Genomic DNA, 17,500 nt, shown 5'->3' with positions numbered 1-17,500 from the left:
TCTATGGCGCATGTTAAGAGTTCAGAAATAAGAATGTCAATGAAGACGTAAAATTAATCCGGAAAGTCAGTGATGGGTTGCTTGTCGTTGTGTACAGAAATAAATTTGAGGCATTTTGAATGAAACCATCCATAATGGGGCTTAGATGCTTAAATGTTCAAATTTTTCTCGCATTAAAGTTATAGAATAGAGAGTCTGACAAGAGACGTGAACTGATTTTAAGATATTAGTGTGTATATATATATATATATATATATATATATATATATATATATATATATATCTATTATATATTAATTGTATATATACATACATGACTACATACATACATACATACATACTACATACATACATATATATACGTATATAATCATACATACATACAGTGACTATCAAGGGGGCATACAGGAAAAAGCAGCGCGTATTTAAAACGGTATATTTCGCCGACGACATTTTTCAGTATCTCATTGCAACTTCATAGCTGCAATTTTCACAACAATCATTTGAAATCTTATAAAAAGACACCAAAAACAAATACCAATGTTAAAATCAATACAAAGAAGGATATGTATGACCTACATAAACTGAGTTAAAAGAGTGTAAGTAAATGTCGAAGTACACACAAAATATAAACAAACTTGTAACTAATCCATGGGTAGCTATGTAGAGGCTGTCTGGGTATTTAAAAATTGGTGGTAGTTTTAATTATGATAGCATTTAAAGTGGTAAGTTCCCCGTCGTCTTGCGTGGAAGATATGATCTTTAAATCTGCATAATTGATGTTGTTTTTGCAGTGCAACGCGTCATTACGTATGTTTGATGCATGTGGTCTGGACAGTCTGTAACCAGTACTGAAACTAACTCCCTGGTGACAGCAGATGCAGACCTGCAGCGACTCCTGTGTGCATCCAAAATAAGTTTCCCGTTCTTAGCTAGGATATGTGTATTCATGTATACGATATTGTATGACAAAAGCAGGGCCAGTCTGTCCTTATATCTGAAAAAGTGGGCCTAGTCTGTCCAGACCCGAAGCCTCAAAACGAACGTCAATTATGCAGATTATAAAATCACATCTTCCACGCAAGACGAAGGGGAACTTACCACTCTGGAGTCCATCATGATTAAAACCACCAAATTAATGTAAAAGACGTTAAATCTTAAAAAAAATAATTACCCTGACTATTGAGATCAGAGTAAGAAATTTGAGAAGATATGTAGTACAACCTGAAGATATCATGTAAAAAGAGTATTTCCTCTCAGCAAAATTTAAATTATGACCCGTCTCTCCTCAACCCGCGATGATTTTTCTCTCATCTCTGAGGAGGATTCATTCCGAATCTCATCAAAGGAATTTATTCTTTGGGGAAAATCTGAAGCCACGAAGGAAAAATTGCAGGAGAGACACTACACTGTCGTCATTAGATTTGAAATGAGTATTTACTTCTCGAAACACACACGCACACACACACACACACACACACACACACACACACACACACACACATATATATATATATATATATATATATATATATATATATATATATATGTGTGTGTGTGTGTGTGTGTGTGTGTGTGTGTGTAATTAACTTGTTATGTGTAAGTGACGTCATCTCAAGTGGAGTGTCTTGTGGAGAAAGTTCGTACATGAGTATGCACGTTGAGTTGTACCCTTTGATGAAAGGTATTGATGGAATACTTAGGGCACTGCGATATATATATATATATATATATATATATATATATATATATATATATATATATATATATATATATATATATATATGTATATATATATATATATCATATATAATATATATAATATATATATATATATATATATATATATATATATATATATATATATATATATATATATATATATATATATATATTATATATATTATATATATCGCAGTGCCCTAGGTATTCCATCAATACCTCTCATCAAAGGGTAACACTCAACGTGCATACTCATGTACGAACTTTCTCCACAAGACACTCCCCTTGAGATGACGTCACTTACACATAACAAGTTATTTACACTGGAAGAGTTCATGACGTCATATACAGCTTATAGTCCCACGCATGAAATCTAACTAAAACTTTGGTCGCAGCTTGAGACAGCAATCTTCAACATCGCGCCATCGAAGAAATGAGGCGTCCACATTTCATGACCTCATTCTGTCTCCTTGGGAGTCAATGACAATTACAAAAATGTTCAAGGTGACCTTAAGTAGTAGATCTCGTTAAGGAAGACATTCTTCTTCCGTCCGAAATCACAATTTCGAAGTTTAATGTCAATATATACAATATTCCGCCACACTTGGTTTCTGATCATTTTCATAGGACAGGAAAATCTAAATATGTATATGCAAGTTAATGAATTACATTCACAATGGTGTTCATACTATATTACTAATATTAATCTCATATTCATTCATTTCTTGATGATATTTCGTATTCCAGGTTAAACGAAAATATCTGCAAGAAATTAATCAATATATAATGCGCACTGGAATTCAACTCTGTATGTTTTAAAGAAAATATCGTGTCATGTTGTTCGTTCTATGTCCATATCTTTTATCTATATTTGTATAGTATTGTATTTGTATTAGTTTTCAAGCAAGATATAAACTAGCACTATACTGAACGTCTGCTGAAATTTAGAATATTTCATTTTCGTTCCAGAGATGTATGGGAGGTTTGGCACTTTGATGAAAAGAGTGGAAAGAAGATTACTGCACGACTTTCTAAACCTCAACTCCGTTATGATGCTTATCCACCACTAATGCTTAATTTTCCATCTTACCTTTCATCTAACTAAATGCAATGTTAGAGAATAGCCAGAATGCAAGAAAACAAGGTTTGAGGGAAAGTTCTGCAAGCTGCAATACCAAACAGCATTGCGACTCACAATGCCCATAAGGAAGATAGGCATTTTTTTTAATTTGGCAAGCTACATTTCACTGATACCTCGCATTGGGCTATCATAACGAAAGAGAAACATACACAAATTTGTAGGGTTTTGGAGGTTCCACTAAATAACATACCTATGTCTTTGGTTATGAATGACGATTGTTCGATCAATGCATTTGATGTAAATATTAAGAAAATAGGAAAACTATGGAATTCACTCTAAGATCGGTGATATATGTCTACTGGGAATGATATTGAATAATTTTAGAAACATAGATGTAAAGCAAGTTTCGAAAAATCTAGTAGTACAATTCTTGTTTTGAAGTCATTTCTTTATTGACAGCCTTACTTGATGAGGATTTTAAATAGTTCTCAGCAATTAAGTTTGTATGTGAGCAGCTACGGGTGATGACTAAAGAAATTAGAATATTCCTGGGAATTCACAGTTTTTTCATCTCTTTTGAACAGTTTTCCTCTGAAGTTTACAGAGTTCTGAGAGAGAGCATAGTTATATTATTTTCCCATGTTTTTTTCAACAGGTAATAGAGTTTTATTTTTAAAGATTTCAGTCCTTACCTTGGACTTTATGATAAAAAATGTCTTGAATACAACAAACAAAAGTTCAACCTTTTTGCAGATGATGACAAAACTGTTAATCTATTGAAAGATGAAATTCGTTTAAAGGCTTACTTAGACTATAAAGGTGGTAATATTGTAGGTTCAACATATGAGGGCAGTGATGCAGCAACCAGCGCATTCGTTGTCAATTTGAATAATATTAGGTCAATATTTAGACTCATTGGCCCCTGGTAGAAGTGAAGAAAAAAAAAATCTGCAAACTTTAACTTCCAAATGCCCGTTAGTATATGTTTTCAACGATGGTATATTTATAATTATAATTATTGTTATTATTTTCATTACTTTCTTCTGTAAAAAACACTATGATTTAGTTTTCATTTGGACTTTATTTTTGCTGAATAAATGTCTCTTAATACAGTAACTAACTTCCCATCCCTGTTTTGATTACCACAGATATTAAAAAACTCCAAACCTTTCACAGACAAAGTGCTATTAACAATGGCACTTTGTCTGTGGGATTCCTCTATCATTATGGAAACAAACCGAAACGATTACCATGGTCGAGGTCGCGCACAGCTGCAGTTATGGACGCAAGGTGCATACGTCACAATCCAGTGACCAGGCCTCCTCTATAGGTGCCCATGGTTCAGTCCAACTTTCCTTGTAATAAATCCAGTCTAGCTCAACATCTAGACGTCTATACTTCTTAATTTGCTCTCATATTCACTCCCTTGCAACCTCCTTCCGAGCTTACGTGAAGCGGTGTAATCTCACTAGTATAAAGTAACTCATGTTTGTTAACCAGTTTGAATTTACTTTTCTTTTGAGTGTTTTCCCTCTCAGCCTTCAGCATTCCCAATTTAAACGTGTTTATTGTTTTGCAATCCAGTGACAGTTCATTTGTACTGCAGAATATGTGATTGAGAAGCTGTGTGTCAACTGCTAACTGCGGTGCCCATCTCCCCATCTTCCCTGTGAGAAGAATCTAGACTTTACATCTGAAGAGATGTATCAATTATAACCCGATGTTACACTATTCTGTTTAATTTTAGTCTAATTTTAGAGGTTATTAAAAACCCAGTGTATGAATCTTATCATATGATAAGATTCACACACTAGGTGATGTTAAAGGTTCTTAATTAAATTCATTGTGAGTATCATTGCTGTTAGAGACAGTTTAATCTTAAGATACTCTAGAAAAGCTTATCTCAGATGCATTTGCATTTCGCACTATTTGCTTTGTGAATAAGCTTAATCACAGCACCACGGAGGCAGTGATTGATATTCTGTGTAATATTTCTCTTGATTTGTTTAATTATATCCTATTAAGTCAATCCTTGATTTCCCCTTAATCTCCACTGAAATTACTCTTTACAGTAACTTTAGCTTTCTTTTTACAAGTTCAGCCCTCAGTCAGATGTATGCAGAAATAGAGTAAAATTGGCGACCTGGCTACGATCTTGCCTTGCACGACAAAGGAACATTCCCCATAAATCTCAATAGACTAGCAGATCAGCTTTGGCTGACTAAGTCTGAGCATTTTGCAATCATAACAGAACCTCATATTAACTCTTAAAATTATGTTAGTACCCGTAACAGCCTAATTATTCTGAGTTGATTTTCTGTAGCAAAGTAGAAGTCTTTTGTAAGATGTTCGTAGCGTATTTGAATGCATAGAAACACCGTCTTACACCTGAGAGACCGAGACCTTATTGCCACACATACATATATTTTAGCTGTATTTGTCTTTAGTGCATGCTTTATTTTTGAGACTACGGGTCTCTATGATTAAACATTAGCTAGGCACTGCAGTAAAAACAAGTGTAAGCGTTAACCTTTAGGGAAAGTGCAAAATTCCCTCCGAAACTTACAATAATCATTTAGCTGGGAAAAAGTACCTCGCAAAACTGACGTGTTGGATTGACAGCCTTAGTTACCAAGCCGAGTTTTACCAAACCTATTTGTTCTGCGACATCACAGTTCATTCACCTTAATATCCATAACCTATTTCTTAAGCAACGGTATAATATTAATTTTAACATATAACGTTTGCAAAGATACCTTACTATTATTAATATTATTATTAATATTATTATTATTATTATTATTATTATTATTATTATTATTATTATTATTATTATTATTATTATTATTATTATTATTATTATTATTATTATTATTATTATTATTATTATTATTATTATTATTATTATTATTTAGATACCATTTAAGTTTTCTATTTGAATTTTGTTGTTTACGTATACTGAATAATTCGTTTTATAATATCTTATGAAACAAAATGCTTTCTTTTTCTTTGAAGGCTATGATATCGAAAGGAAACTCATTTTATAAAATATTTTTCTATGAGTTTTACTAGCTGTATTAGTAATATTATTCACTTGAAAGAACACAAATAAAAAAAATCAAACTTACAGTTCGATTCATTTTAGAGTACAAATATTTACAAAGTATATTTGGCTTTGTATGGGATATGTGACTCCAGTCAACCATGAAAGGAACAGCAGTACTAATCCTCAGCTAGAAATATGCAAAAGTAATTTTTTTTTTCAACGAAGGAAAGCGAAGGATGCCCACGTCTGTCCTTTACTTTATTTTCAAGAAATGCAGATTATACGAACTTACTTGCATGGTTTTGTGAACGTTGGTATAGGCTGCGATACTAAGATGAGAATATTTCTGTGATTCAGAAGCTATGTGGATTTTAAGTCTAATTTTGGCTTTTTAGAGAAAACGATTTACTTATGAATGATTACCTTGAAGATGTGACCGCAAATCGCATTTGATTAACTGTGAACAACCTGGCGATTAAATTAACTAGATTTTGTGACCTGCACGTGCCTCGAATTTCCGGAAGTTAACGACAGTTTCCAAAATTCAATAACATCGATGTACTGTCGGTCTTCATGTATGTTTTAGCAAATTTTGTAATTCTTGTTTTGCAGGATGCTGCTGAAAGCCTCTATACTAAATGGAATGAGGCTAATGTGTTGGAAATAGTTTATTGTTCGTAACAACTTAATCGCTGTAAACTAGCCTTGACTTATTTTATAAAATTGAATGGTAATTCCAGTTTCTGCTGATGTATTTTATTGCATTAAATAGTTTGACAAGCGAGTTATTATGTATTAATTCGGTGAGTTATATCTATGAGCCTATTCCTCATATGATAATTCTGTGAATAAACAGTAATGAGTGGAGTACAAATCTTCCTATTTTTCAAATGCTTATATCCAAGGCAAGTGAAACAGCAATTTCCAACATTCTGTCAAGAAACAGGAAAGCTTTTCAAACCTCAAGAGTAACCTAACACTTATAACTTTTCTATCAGTAGTCTCTTCCATTAAAATCTGTCTTGGTTTCATTAAAAAAATGTTTCCTATGCATAAACAACATTCAGAGATATGAAAAATGATAACAAGAGGGAGAGTGAAATCTCTTATTGAATATCCACTTCTCTGGGCTAAAGAAAAGTATTGAATTAACCTCCATCACTGGATAAGTTGCGAAAAGGGGTCGCTTTAAAAAGAGTTATTTCAGCTTTTAGCGACAATTTCTTTCTTGATCTCGAGGGGGATTGGCGGTCTCGGAGGGCACTTAGCAGTCAAAGCCACGAGAAAACTCGAAATAAAGAGAGAAAACATTTTGCTTTCCATGCCGGCTGGGAAATAATTCACTTGTAAGAAGGTGGGAATCGTCCTTTTCGTGGAGAGAAGGTCGAGGTAACAAAAATTTAATTTGAAGAATCTTGCCTATTGAATGAGAGTTTTTCTGTAACTATAAACAAGCAGATAAGGGGTCCCAGGCTTGTCGCGTGGGCCCACAGACACGACAGCTAGAGGGGCACACAGCAACGTGGGTAAGGTGGGCATCCCTCATGGTCAGGAGCTCTGAACTCCGGAGCAGCTGTGCACGAAGTGAGACAGGATCCCTCCCGCCAACTCATTTTATTATCCTACCTTGCTTAAGTGGCGGTTCTTGGGATCCAACATGTCGATGTATCTGCAAAATATGGACGGCAGGAGCGAGAAGGAGAAACTAGAGACGATCGACAAGCATGAGAGAGTGAGGAAAGGAGAATCAGTGAGCTTGTGCTTTAATGAATGTATACTTTAAACAGTGAAAGCAAAAGGGTTTCATAATACCTTCCCATCTTAAAAGGCATTTCAGCCCTAAACGGGTTGAAATGGCGAGAGGAAAAAATTCGCTCTCGCCATTAGATAATTCTCTTTCTCTTTCCTCCAAAAAACTTAAACTAATGTAACTTCTTATGGTCATTTAACACAAATATTACTCTCATTGACTAGCAACCACTACTTATAAGAATGACAATTTGCCATTAGGCTTCTTAAAAGATACCTTCTACTTATTAACAATTATTTAAAGTTCTCTCGTGAAAGTCCCTTACTTATAAATGAACAAAAAATAAGGAAATCAATTCTAATAAGGTAAAAATTATACTAAATCTTATCTTGCCCAAGCATATCATTTTTAAAGATTTTTTAATAAATATTACATAATTATTTTAAAGGACCATTGAATAACAAATTGTAAAATCTACTTAAATATATTATTTTATCTTACAAAACTTTTACCTAATCTAACCTTATTATAAAAGTGTTAGCAAATAAACTTAGTTCTGTTGGATATGAACGCTATGTATTTCAGTGTAAGACATTTCATGCAGTTAATATGCCCTGAGGGGCCTTTACAAATGCACATCCACAGGTGTGTTAGGGATCCTAGGGCTATGTAATACGAAGTGAGCCTTGTGCCAGTTGAACTGAGACAAAAATAAATTAAAGATAGAACTAAATATTGATTCTTGGTCGAGAGTAAATAAACACAAATAACAGAATACTGAGAATGATGGATTACACACCTAAATACACGATTAATGCAAAATAATTGGAGCAATGCTTTAATAATATCACCTTAGTAGGCCAAGTTGAATATATTTTCTGGTTTGTCATATGTGGGTATTAACACCCCTTTAATGAATATGGTGCCAGAGGTGGCACTTAGTGTAGGAAGTCTGGGGACTTCTTAAAGGGCATTGCTAGAAACTTGCGAATGCCATCATATTAAGTCTAAATGACATATTCAATTTTCAATGCTAGATCCACTGGCAAGTTGGCGCTACCTAAGCAGAGCATAATATAGAAAGATGTGCCTAAGAGGCGACGATGAAGAAGGAAATAAATTATAAAGAGGATATGTCATGTACAAAATAAGAACAGTCACAAAAGAGGGAGAAGAAAGAAGCGGAAGTAGCAGAATCGGGCACTCTCCTCTTGATGGAGAAGGGCTGGAATTCTCTAAAAGGAATATAGCACTGTGCCAGGTCACTAGTGCAGAGAGAGCCTATGGGTCCTTCCAAGGTTGCTGGAATCCTGTGTCCTCTACCATGCTTCCCTTGACCTGTCAGAGGTCGGTTTGACGACTCGATGGAGGACTCAAAGGATGTAAGTCAGTAGAAGGTGCTGCGATAGCATCGGTTCCCACTGGTGCAACTGGTTAGCTGCTGACTTAGGGGAAGAGGAATGGGGTTTACGGGCTCCCAATGTTAGGAGACTGACTCTGGGGCAGTTTGTGAGGCTGTGCTGTTATAGGTGCTTCTGCTATGGTCAGGCATGTTTTGGGGAATTCAGGATTAAATTGGCTCTTCTGAGGCTTCCACCATCGGTAGTGGAGTCAAGCTGGTTGTGGCAGAGAAGTAGCCTGGATGGGGAGCTTCGAGAGGAAGACTCAAATCTTGCCTGGATACTGGCACAGATGACATTCCTGGTGGAGTAGGAGGATTCAAATTCGGCTCAATGCACATTAGGGGCGGAGCAGGACATGGTCTGATGCCATTAAGTAGTGCTGGTTGTGCAAGGGTATGTCCAAGAGGACTGCAGACACAGTCCAGAGAGAGGTAAGGGCAGGATTGAGGCTCTCAATAACAATTGAATTATAGCTTTAAATCCTTGCTGAGTGGCGAACTTCATCTTCCCTAATTATCGAGAGCTAGCACCAGAGTCATAGAATGCTTGAACTTGGTGTGTGGGATAGCGACCTCCAGGAGGCACAACAATTATGGGGCCCTGAGCTGTGGGGCCTAGAGTTGATGAGTCCATCACTGCCATGGCAATGACTGGAGCAGAGGCCTGTTTGGGGCAATGATCCCATGAAGAGGTGTGACCATGCCCTTTGTATGAGTCAGAAAAACTCTTGCTATAATCAGGCTTTGGCTGGCTGTTCGTCTGCCAATGGCAGTTACTCTTGTTATTTTGGTGATGTCCATCCGAAAGGAAAGTGGGAGTTGACTGTGGAGGTTTTTTTTTAAGTGGCACTGCTCGGAGGAGTCTCCAGGTTTGTTACGATGCCCGCACATGGGTTTCTCAGTGGATTGTTTTGAGACTGTGTTATCTGGGAGTTGGCAAGAGCAGGAGCGGCAGGGTGAATTTTCTTATTTAGGGAGCTCTGTAGTGGGTGGTGGGTGTCCCAGACATTCGCCCACTTACATTTTTTACCACTAAGTCAGTGGAAGGCAGGCTTCTTCTTTGCCACACATTCTGACCATGTTTGCTCTAACTTCTTTGGCATGCTCCTCCATTTTTTTTCTCCACATATTGGGGGTAATTCCAGAGGCTTTGACGATGGCCTCCCCTATGTAAGCGAGATCTCCTTGCTCATGAATGGGGGCTTCTTGGAAGGCAATAGCTCCCCTGCCTTCGAGGTGTTTTTCCAAGATGTGGGCTACTTCCACGGGAGGAGGCTAGAAACTCTCCAGGATATTTTCTACGTGATCGAGCCAGGACTCCGGCTCTGACTCATTCCACGGTTGAATGAGGGTGCCCATACTACTGAGGGGGGAGCATGATGACCTGGACGAAGAGGGCTGTATGCCAGCATTAGCCATAGCCAGTTGGTGAGTCCTTTCTGCTGCTTCTACTCTCTTGGAATACTCGCTCCTTCTCCCATTCTCTCGCTCTTTCTCCCTTTCTACTCCTTCTTTCTCCCCTTTTTCGTGTCTGCTGCGTCTTTTTTCTCCTGGAATTCTCTTTATTTCTCCCTTTTGGCTTATTCTCCTTCTGTTTCTATCCTTGCCTTTTCCCTCTCTTCAGTTACGAAAGTAACTTAGTCTTGGCCGTTAGACCCGCAGCCTTCCCTGCTTCAGTAAAAGCCTTAATTTCCTCTAAGGCAGGATTGCTTGCCCTTTTGAAATGGGGGTATGAGAGCACGAACGGGAAATTCCTAAAGGGTACACAGGCACTGAGCCCCGGAAATGGCATCCCTAGGATGGAATAACAACAATTAAATTCCATTTAGTGTATGAAAATAAATTCTCTGCAACCAAAAAGGTGCAATTAGTGGATGCCAATGTGCACAGAAAGTCATAGATTTACATGATCTGGAATGGATTCCCCAAATAGAATTAGATTGTCACAAAATACATAATATAAATAGGAATACTACATGTATGATTCCATAGAAAAGTAGTCAGAGACTGTAAATATTCGCTGTAAAGGTGTAAAATAGTGGTCGCATGAACAATACGTCAACAGACTGTAAGGGGAACGCATACACAAATGCGTCAAAAATACTTGCCATGTGGGCATAGCAACGGGACTCACGGGTGATATAACAGCAGCCAGTAGTCTGTAATGAAATGCTCATATAACAAATGCCTTAGATTTATGGGTCACGTGGGTGTAAAATATGTTTGCCAAATGGACGAACGAAATATAAAAGCAGTGAAACAGACTGAAAAACTAATGGCCAGTCAACAGACGACAATGATATGCACGTACATAAATATGGCAAACTTATTTGTCATGAGGTCGGGGGAAAGTAGTATCGGAATACGGACTATCAAAACTATAAAACAGTCAACCAGTAATACGAAGTGCATACAAGATGCCACGAATTTTAAAATATCACTCAGTCAAACACACTGTAATGAAATGTGCATAACAATGCTTTGGAAAAGAAAATATGAAGCTGTCGGTCTGAAAACTTTTACTAACCAGTCAACAGATGGTAATGCAAAGGCGAATTATATGAAAATAAGGTGTTAGCTGAAGGCCAAATAAGAGTTAAGAGAAAAAATCATAAGGAAACTCCAAGGGTTAAACTTACAGGGGATATATTTACACCTTAACATTACTCTGCTACTTCAAGGCGCCAACAAGGACGCTAATGTCCTTCACATGAGGCCAAGTACTGGAACAATTGCTTGGTGCAATGAACATACATTCAGGGACACGTGTGTTGATTCACAGTGCACATGTAAGGACCCAGAGTCTGAGGATAGGGGAAAATCCACTTCATAGCAGGAATTTGCAGAGCACCTGCAATACAGACGTCTTATACACACGTGCAATATAAAGGGGTCGAATATGAGCTTAACATAAATCTTAAGATTCCTCAGAGGGCAAAGAAAAGATGAATTACTGCTCAAACGTTAATGTACCTAGAAGGGGAGGATATGAAGACAGACACATTCTAGGGAATCACAGCTCTTAAACCAAGGATTCTTCTAAGGGAGCATAGTCGTGGGTATTGAAGAATCACTATGGAGGACTGCACAAACACAAGTATAGGGAAAAGAATAATAGTTAAGTGGACTGCCACCTCACCTCTGTACTTTACATTTTCATCATCCTCAGATATTGCTTCGTAGGAGCATAGACAAAGGAAAGCACTACTTCAATGTCATCAGATAAGGGGTCCCAGGCTTGTCACGTGGCCCCAAAGACACGTCAGCAATTGGAGCACACAGACACATGGGTAAGGTGGGCAGCCGTCAAGATCAGGAGCTTCCAACTCAGGAGCAGCTGGGCACGAAGTGAGACAGGATTCCTCCCGCCGACTCGTTTTATTATACACCCTGGCTTAACTGGTAGGCTTAGGCAAGGTATATAGAATAAGGGAGAGAGGTACAGTCACTTTGGTCGCGGGGATAGTTGTGGGGTATTTCCGTGACAGGCCTGGAGGCCAGGGTGGGAGCGGTCAAGGCAAGTACTACCTTGGGAACAACTTAAGTACTTTGGGTCGAAAGGATGAGGCCTGTAAGTGTCAGATGTCCTTTTCACACTGTTATTTTGTATACGTTTGGTGTTCTTTTGAATTCATATAGGACACTGTACTACACATACAAAATCGTGGATTGATAATGTTTGGCTCTCTAATATATAATATAAACCTTAAATTAATATGCTTGACTTAAAAAAAATATTCAATTAGCATTTGACCTTTCATTTATTTACAAAGGCTTATTTACAATTTTACAATACATTATTTAATAAACTAACATAGGTAGACATAGATAACGCATAACAGTATCTGGCTTCATAATGGAAATGAAAAATACTTAGTAAAAGTGACAAATAACAATTTTTTAAATTTTCATTGCATTATTTAGTTAATTTATGCATATTTTTCTTTTTCTTTTTTTGCCTACTTGATAAAAGTTGGGCATTCAGAGCTCTCATCCTAAAAAACATCCGACATCTGACAAAAAACAATATTACTTTAAAAGGCACGGATACACAATTTTCAATAGGGCCTGGTCTCAGTGTATTTTCTCCATTGTATGTTTGAAAATTTTTTTCCATTACCTTTAATTTTTCAAAAAAACTCAGCACTTGGTTCCGATAATTTATCATGTCGCCCTACTGCACTAATCCAGGTACCTTTCACTTTTTTAAGTTTACATCCTAAGAACTGATAATCTGGAAATTTAGATGCCACATAACCTCCAACATATCGAAGGCCCTCTTCGTCTGCAACATTCTATAAAGTTCTTTCATGAAATTCATTTTCAAAGTTTTCCGAGTCTTCTTCTGGCATCTTCTCATCTTCAGTAGAGGCAAACACCATTGCAGAAATCATAAGCTCTCTTTCAAGATCAGTTTCATTTGAATCATTATTTTCACAACTTTTTTCTTGACTGAACATTTTTTCCAGTTATAGAGTTTATTTTGCCAAGTAAATATGACCTTATTCTGTGTTTTGACTTCAACTGGCGTAGGAGGATCATAAGTTGCACAAAAACATGTTTTCCAGTGCATCTTGGTTAAGTCTGGAGGTGATTATGATTGATACATCATATTTACTATTCAGCATATATGCAACCTTAACACAAAAAGTCCTTTTTGGAACTGATAGATCTTATTACTTTTGCAAACTCGCATTGTTTCAGCAGTACGGTTCATATTGTGAAGGATTTTATTCTGTTCCGTCAGTTGCATCCTATACGCATGTCTACTATGAGATTCAGGGCTTCTGTAACACGGTTTTTTGGTAATAACTTTTTATCTGTGCATTTCATAGATATAACGCTTATTCAGAATACACATTATATCTACACATAAATTTTGACTGCATTCTGCATTACGTAGGTTGAATATATTTGGTACTTATAATGTAAAAGTTACTTTTTTTGAAGACGGGCCAACTTACTCAGAGATAAGGTTTCGAACACACTCGTTACGTAACTTATGACAGCATTTCTTCCCTCTTTCTCGATGGATGATTGGCTATACGTAACGAAGGCTATACCTCTGGCAACAATGACAAAATTTTAATACAAGCAAAGCAGTACACCTTTATGAACTCTGAATCCTCTCCACTGATAATTGTCATAATGAACAAACCAACAAAATATGTTAATAAATACAAAAACACTTCGATTATTAGTCTAACTCCCAAAATAAGTGTCCTAAGAAATGATAATCTACTTTATAGGTCACAATTAGATTGACAAGATGTAGGGAATAGTTGGTAATTTCCAGAGACATAGTAGACAAGCTTGATTTGATAACTGCTGTATCCAATGTCAAGCAATTTTTACTTATCGGCTATCGACCTATCTACTAAAAAAAAAAGAGAGAAAAAAAAATAGACGGTACCGTATTTTGGCTTTAAACCTTCACCAATAATTATCGTCAGAATGATGACTTCATGAGGCTCCACCCACTTTGGCCTCGTTATAATTCAGGATAACAATGAAGGCTATCATGGACATTGTTGTATTAGAAAATCTAACTTCTGGCTATAAAAACTCATCTTTCGAGTACTTGTGCTAAATGATCCTCAGGGATCCCAGCAGTTGGCCTAAACGTTTAATTCATGTATATTGCTGCTATTACTAATTTTGCGGTACTACTGCTACAGTAGTATTACTACGCTAGCCCAGATACCCCACCCACATCTATGTATCGTTCCACCATTCATAAAGTCTTTATATCTTACATGGTCGTACAGACTAAAAAAGAAGAAAAAAAATTATATCGGATGATTCGTTGGTCTGCTGGAGATTTCAGCACATACAAGCTTGTATTTACTTTGGATAAAAATCTTATTTTAACAAAAATAGTTATATAAAGACTGTTTACATACAATCTCTCTCTCTCTCTCTCTCTCTCTCTCTCTCTTGGTGGCATAGTTAATAGTTAATGGAAATGTTCAAAATCCTGAATGACATTACAAGTATTATATTCACACTACGCTACATACAAATCAGACCATAAACATTGGATTTAAACTAGAAACTGAATAATTACCTATTCAGGCTATTGTAAGTATGGCCACGGGCTTTCTCTTGACTGTATAAAGTTGCAAGTCGTGAGACAAATGCAGTTTTGCAACCACGGGGACAATTCCAAATCCTGTTAGCCATTCTTAACTACTATGGGTTTCAGAGCCGGCAGAATAAGGTGAATGGGTTTCTGTCTGGTGGATGGGCGGGGCAACATTTCGTAAAACGATGTTTACTTTGCTTACGTAATGAATGTTTTCCGACTCTTGGCTCGCAATCATTGGCCATGGCGTCGGCTAGATCATCTTTACTCTATAAAATTTAAAACTATCGGGTTTAGTTTATTGATAATGCTGACAAAATTTGTGTGCAGTTGTAAAATATACATATGTCAACAGTCAGCTACATCCGATGCTTTGATAGGGAGAAAAATCCAAAAAACCGTGTTACAGAGGCCCTGAATTTCATAGTAGATTCTTTTCTGTCATAAGGTACCCTTGAATTAAACACATCAAACCAAGAGTTGGCAAGCTTTATGAAGTCCCTTGTACTTTCCCAGGAAAGGCTCTTCAAAAGTCCCTGACTTCCATAAAGATCTAAAACTTTAGATGTTGTTTCCGAAAGAAGCTGCACTGCTTTCCTCACATTCATACGTCTGAATTTCATTGCTGGGGCTCGCGATCCAAGAAGTTCCTGCTGCAGGTCTCTTTTATATGCATTTTCTTCAAAATGTTTACTGCATATGCGATGAGTAGTAGGGTTAAAGTTGCCCTTTCTCTTACAACGATGAACCCATTTCCGTCTTGTTTCCTCATCACGAGGGAATTGGAAAAAGGACACCTCCTTTTTTCTACTATTTGAATAATAACCAAACACGGCGCAGTTGTTTGGCATTATTTAAATGATAATTTAGATTATATAAAAAATCAAAACTATGGTTGTATTCGAATAATGTAAAAATAAATCAATACAGAGATGATTGAAGTGACCTGTGATATACATTTGAATGAAACGGTAGCTGAATGACTTCTCGCCCTGACCTGGCCTCGCGGTGGCCCGGCTCTTGGGGGGATAAGCCGCTACCCCCCAAAAATGACTCTACCTGACCATTCTATATACCTTGGGCCTAGGGATCCAACATCTCAACGTATCTGCGAAATGCAGAAGGTGGCAGCGATCAAGAGAGATAAACAAGAGACGATCGACAAGCATGTGAGAGAGAGAGAGAGAGAGAGAGAGAGAGAGAGAGAGAGAGAGAGAGAGAGAGAGAGAGAGAATCATGGGATTATATATATATATATCTATATATATATATATATATATATATATATATATATATATATATATATATATATATATATATATATATATACGTTTTCTCGTTCTTGGTGTCCGGAAAAATATGGAAGTTACTTTCTGGCACTCCTAAAAGAGAACAGAAGTATAAAAAAAAATTACGACAGAAGGCTGGTATCAGTGGAGGAAAAGATTTAGTTCAACTGAACTATATTTCCACTAAATTACGTAAGTAAACAATTTATACATTAAGGGTGACCGGGACTCGAATGGGTCTTGAAACTAAATGGAAGGTGGTTGATCGCAGGTCGACCGGAACATGTGGTTGGGACACGTTCCAGGCACAGAGATAAGGTTTGAACACAGCGGGTTGCTGAATAATCTTGGCATTGCCTCCAATGGATTCCGTGGTCTTGTTTTTTTCTAAACTGCTAATCAGGGGTTAGCACCATGGGCCGTAAATGGACACGTAGCAGTCCCTAGATGTAAATGGGAGAGAGGGGTAGATGAAGGAACGTCCAGACAGTTGGAGAAAGTCTAAGAATGATAAGTAAAAGTACAGATATAGATAATGCTGTTTTCCCCGACGGTAGAACTAAAGTCTTCATAATGTCGCACAGTTCGTCATCTGCCTCTTGACCAGTAGGTTAGGAAGGAGTGAAAGAAAATTGAAATAAGAATCAGTAATAATCAAGAGTCCTTCCTCATCCATTGTTAAAAACTTGAGAAGGAATTCCAGTGAAAAGTTTGGGGGGAAAACTCTTATTTTGAACTTAAATTTTCTTCGTCATATTTTGCCACCCGGCATGAACCTGATGTCAAGAGCTGAAATTTACTTCCATTGATCTTTTCTTGCTCACTTCAGAAGTTTCCATTGAAAACTTTATCGACGAATTTGCAGCAGTATTTTTCCTTGCAAGATCCGACGGCTGTTCATTTGTCATTTTACTCTTGTTTTTCCTTCCTCGGTTTGGTGGAAAGCGAAACGTCAAAGATAGTATAGTGGTATTAATGTTATCACTATATACGTATATATTTTTTTGTTTCGTTTATCTTCCTTCGCATTTGTTCAAGAGTTTATTCCTTGAAGAACCAAGGAGTCATACGTACGTGTTGATTATAAAATCAAAAGATGTTTCGTTTTAGGCAATATTAAACTAA

This window comes from Macrobrachium nipponense, chromosome 27 (assembly GCF_015104395.2).
Source record: "Macrobrachium nipponense isolate FS-2020 chromosome 27, ASM1510439v2, whole genome shotgun sequence".
Classification (NCBI taxonomy): domain Eukaryota; kingdom Metazoa; phylum Arthropoda; class Malacostraca; order Decapoda; family Palaemonidae; genus Macrobrachium; species Macrobrachium nipponense.
Note: the sequence above shows the minus strand (reverse complement) of the source record.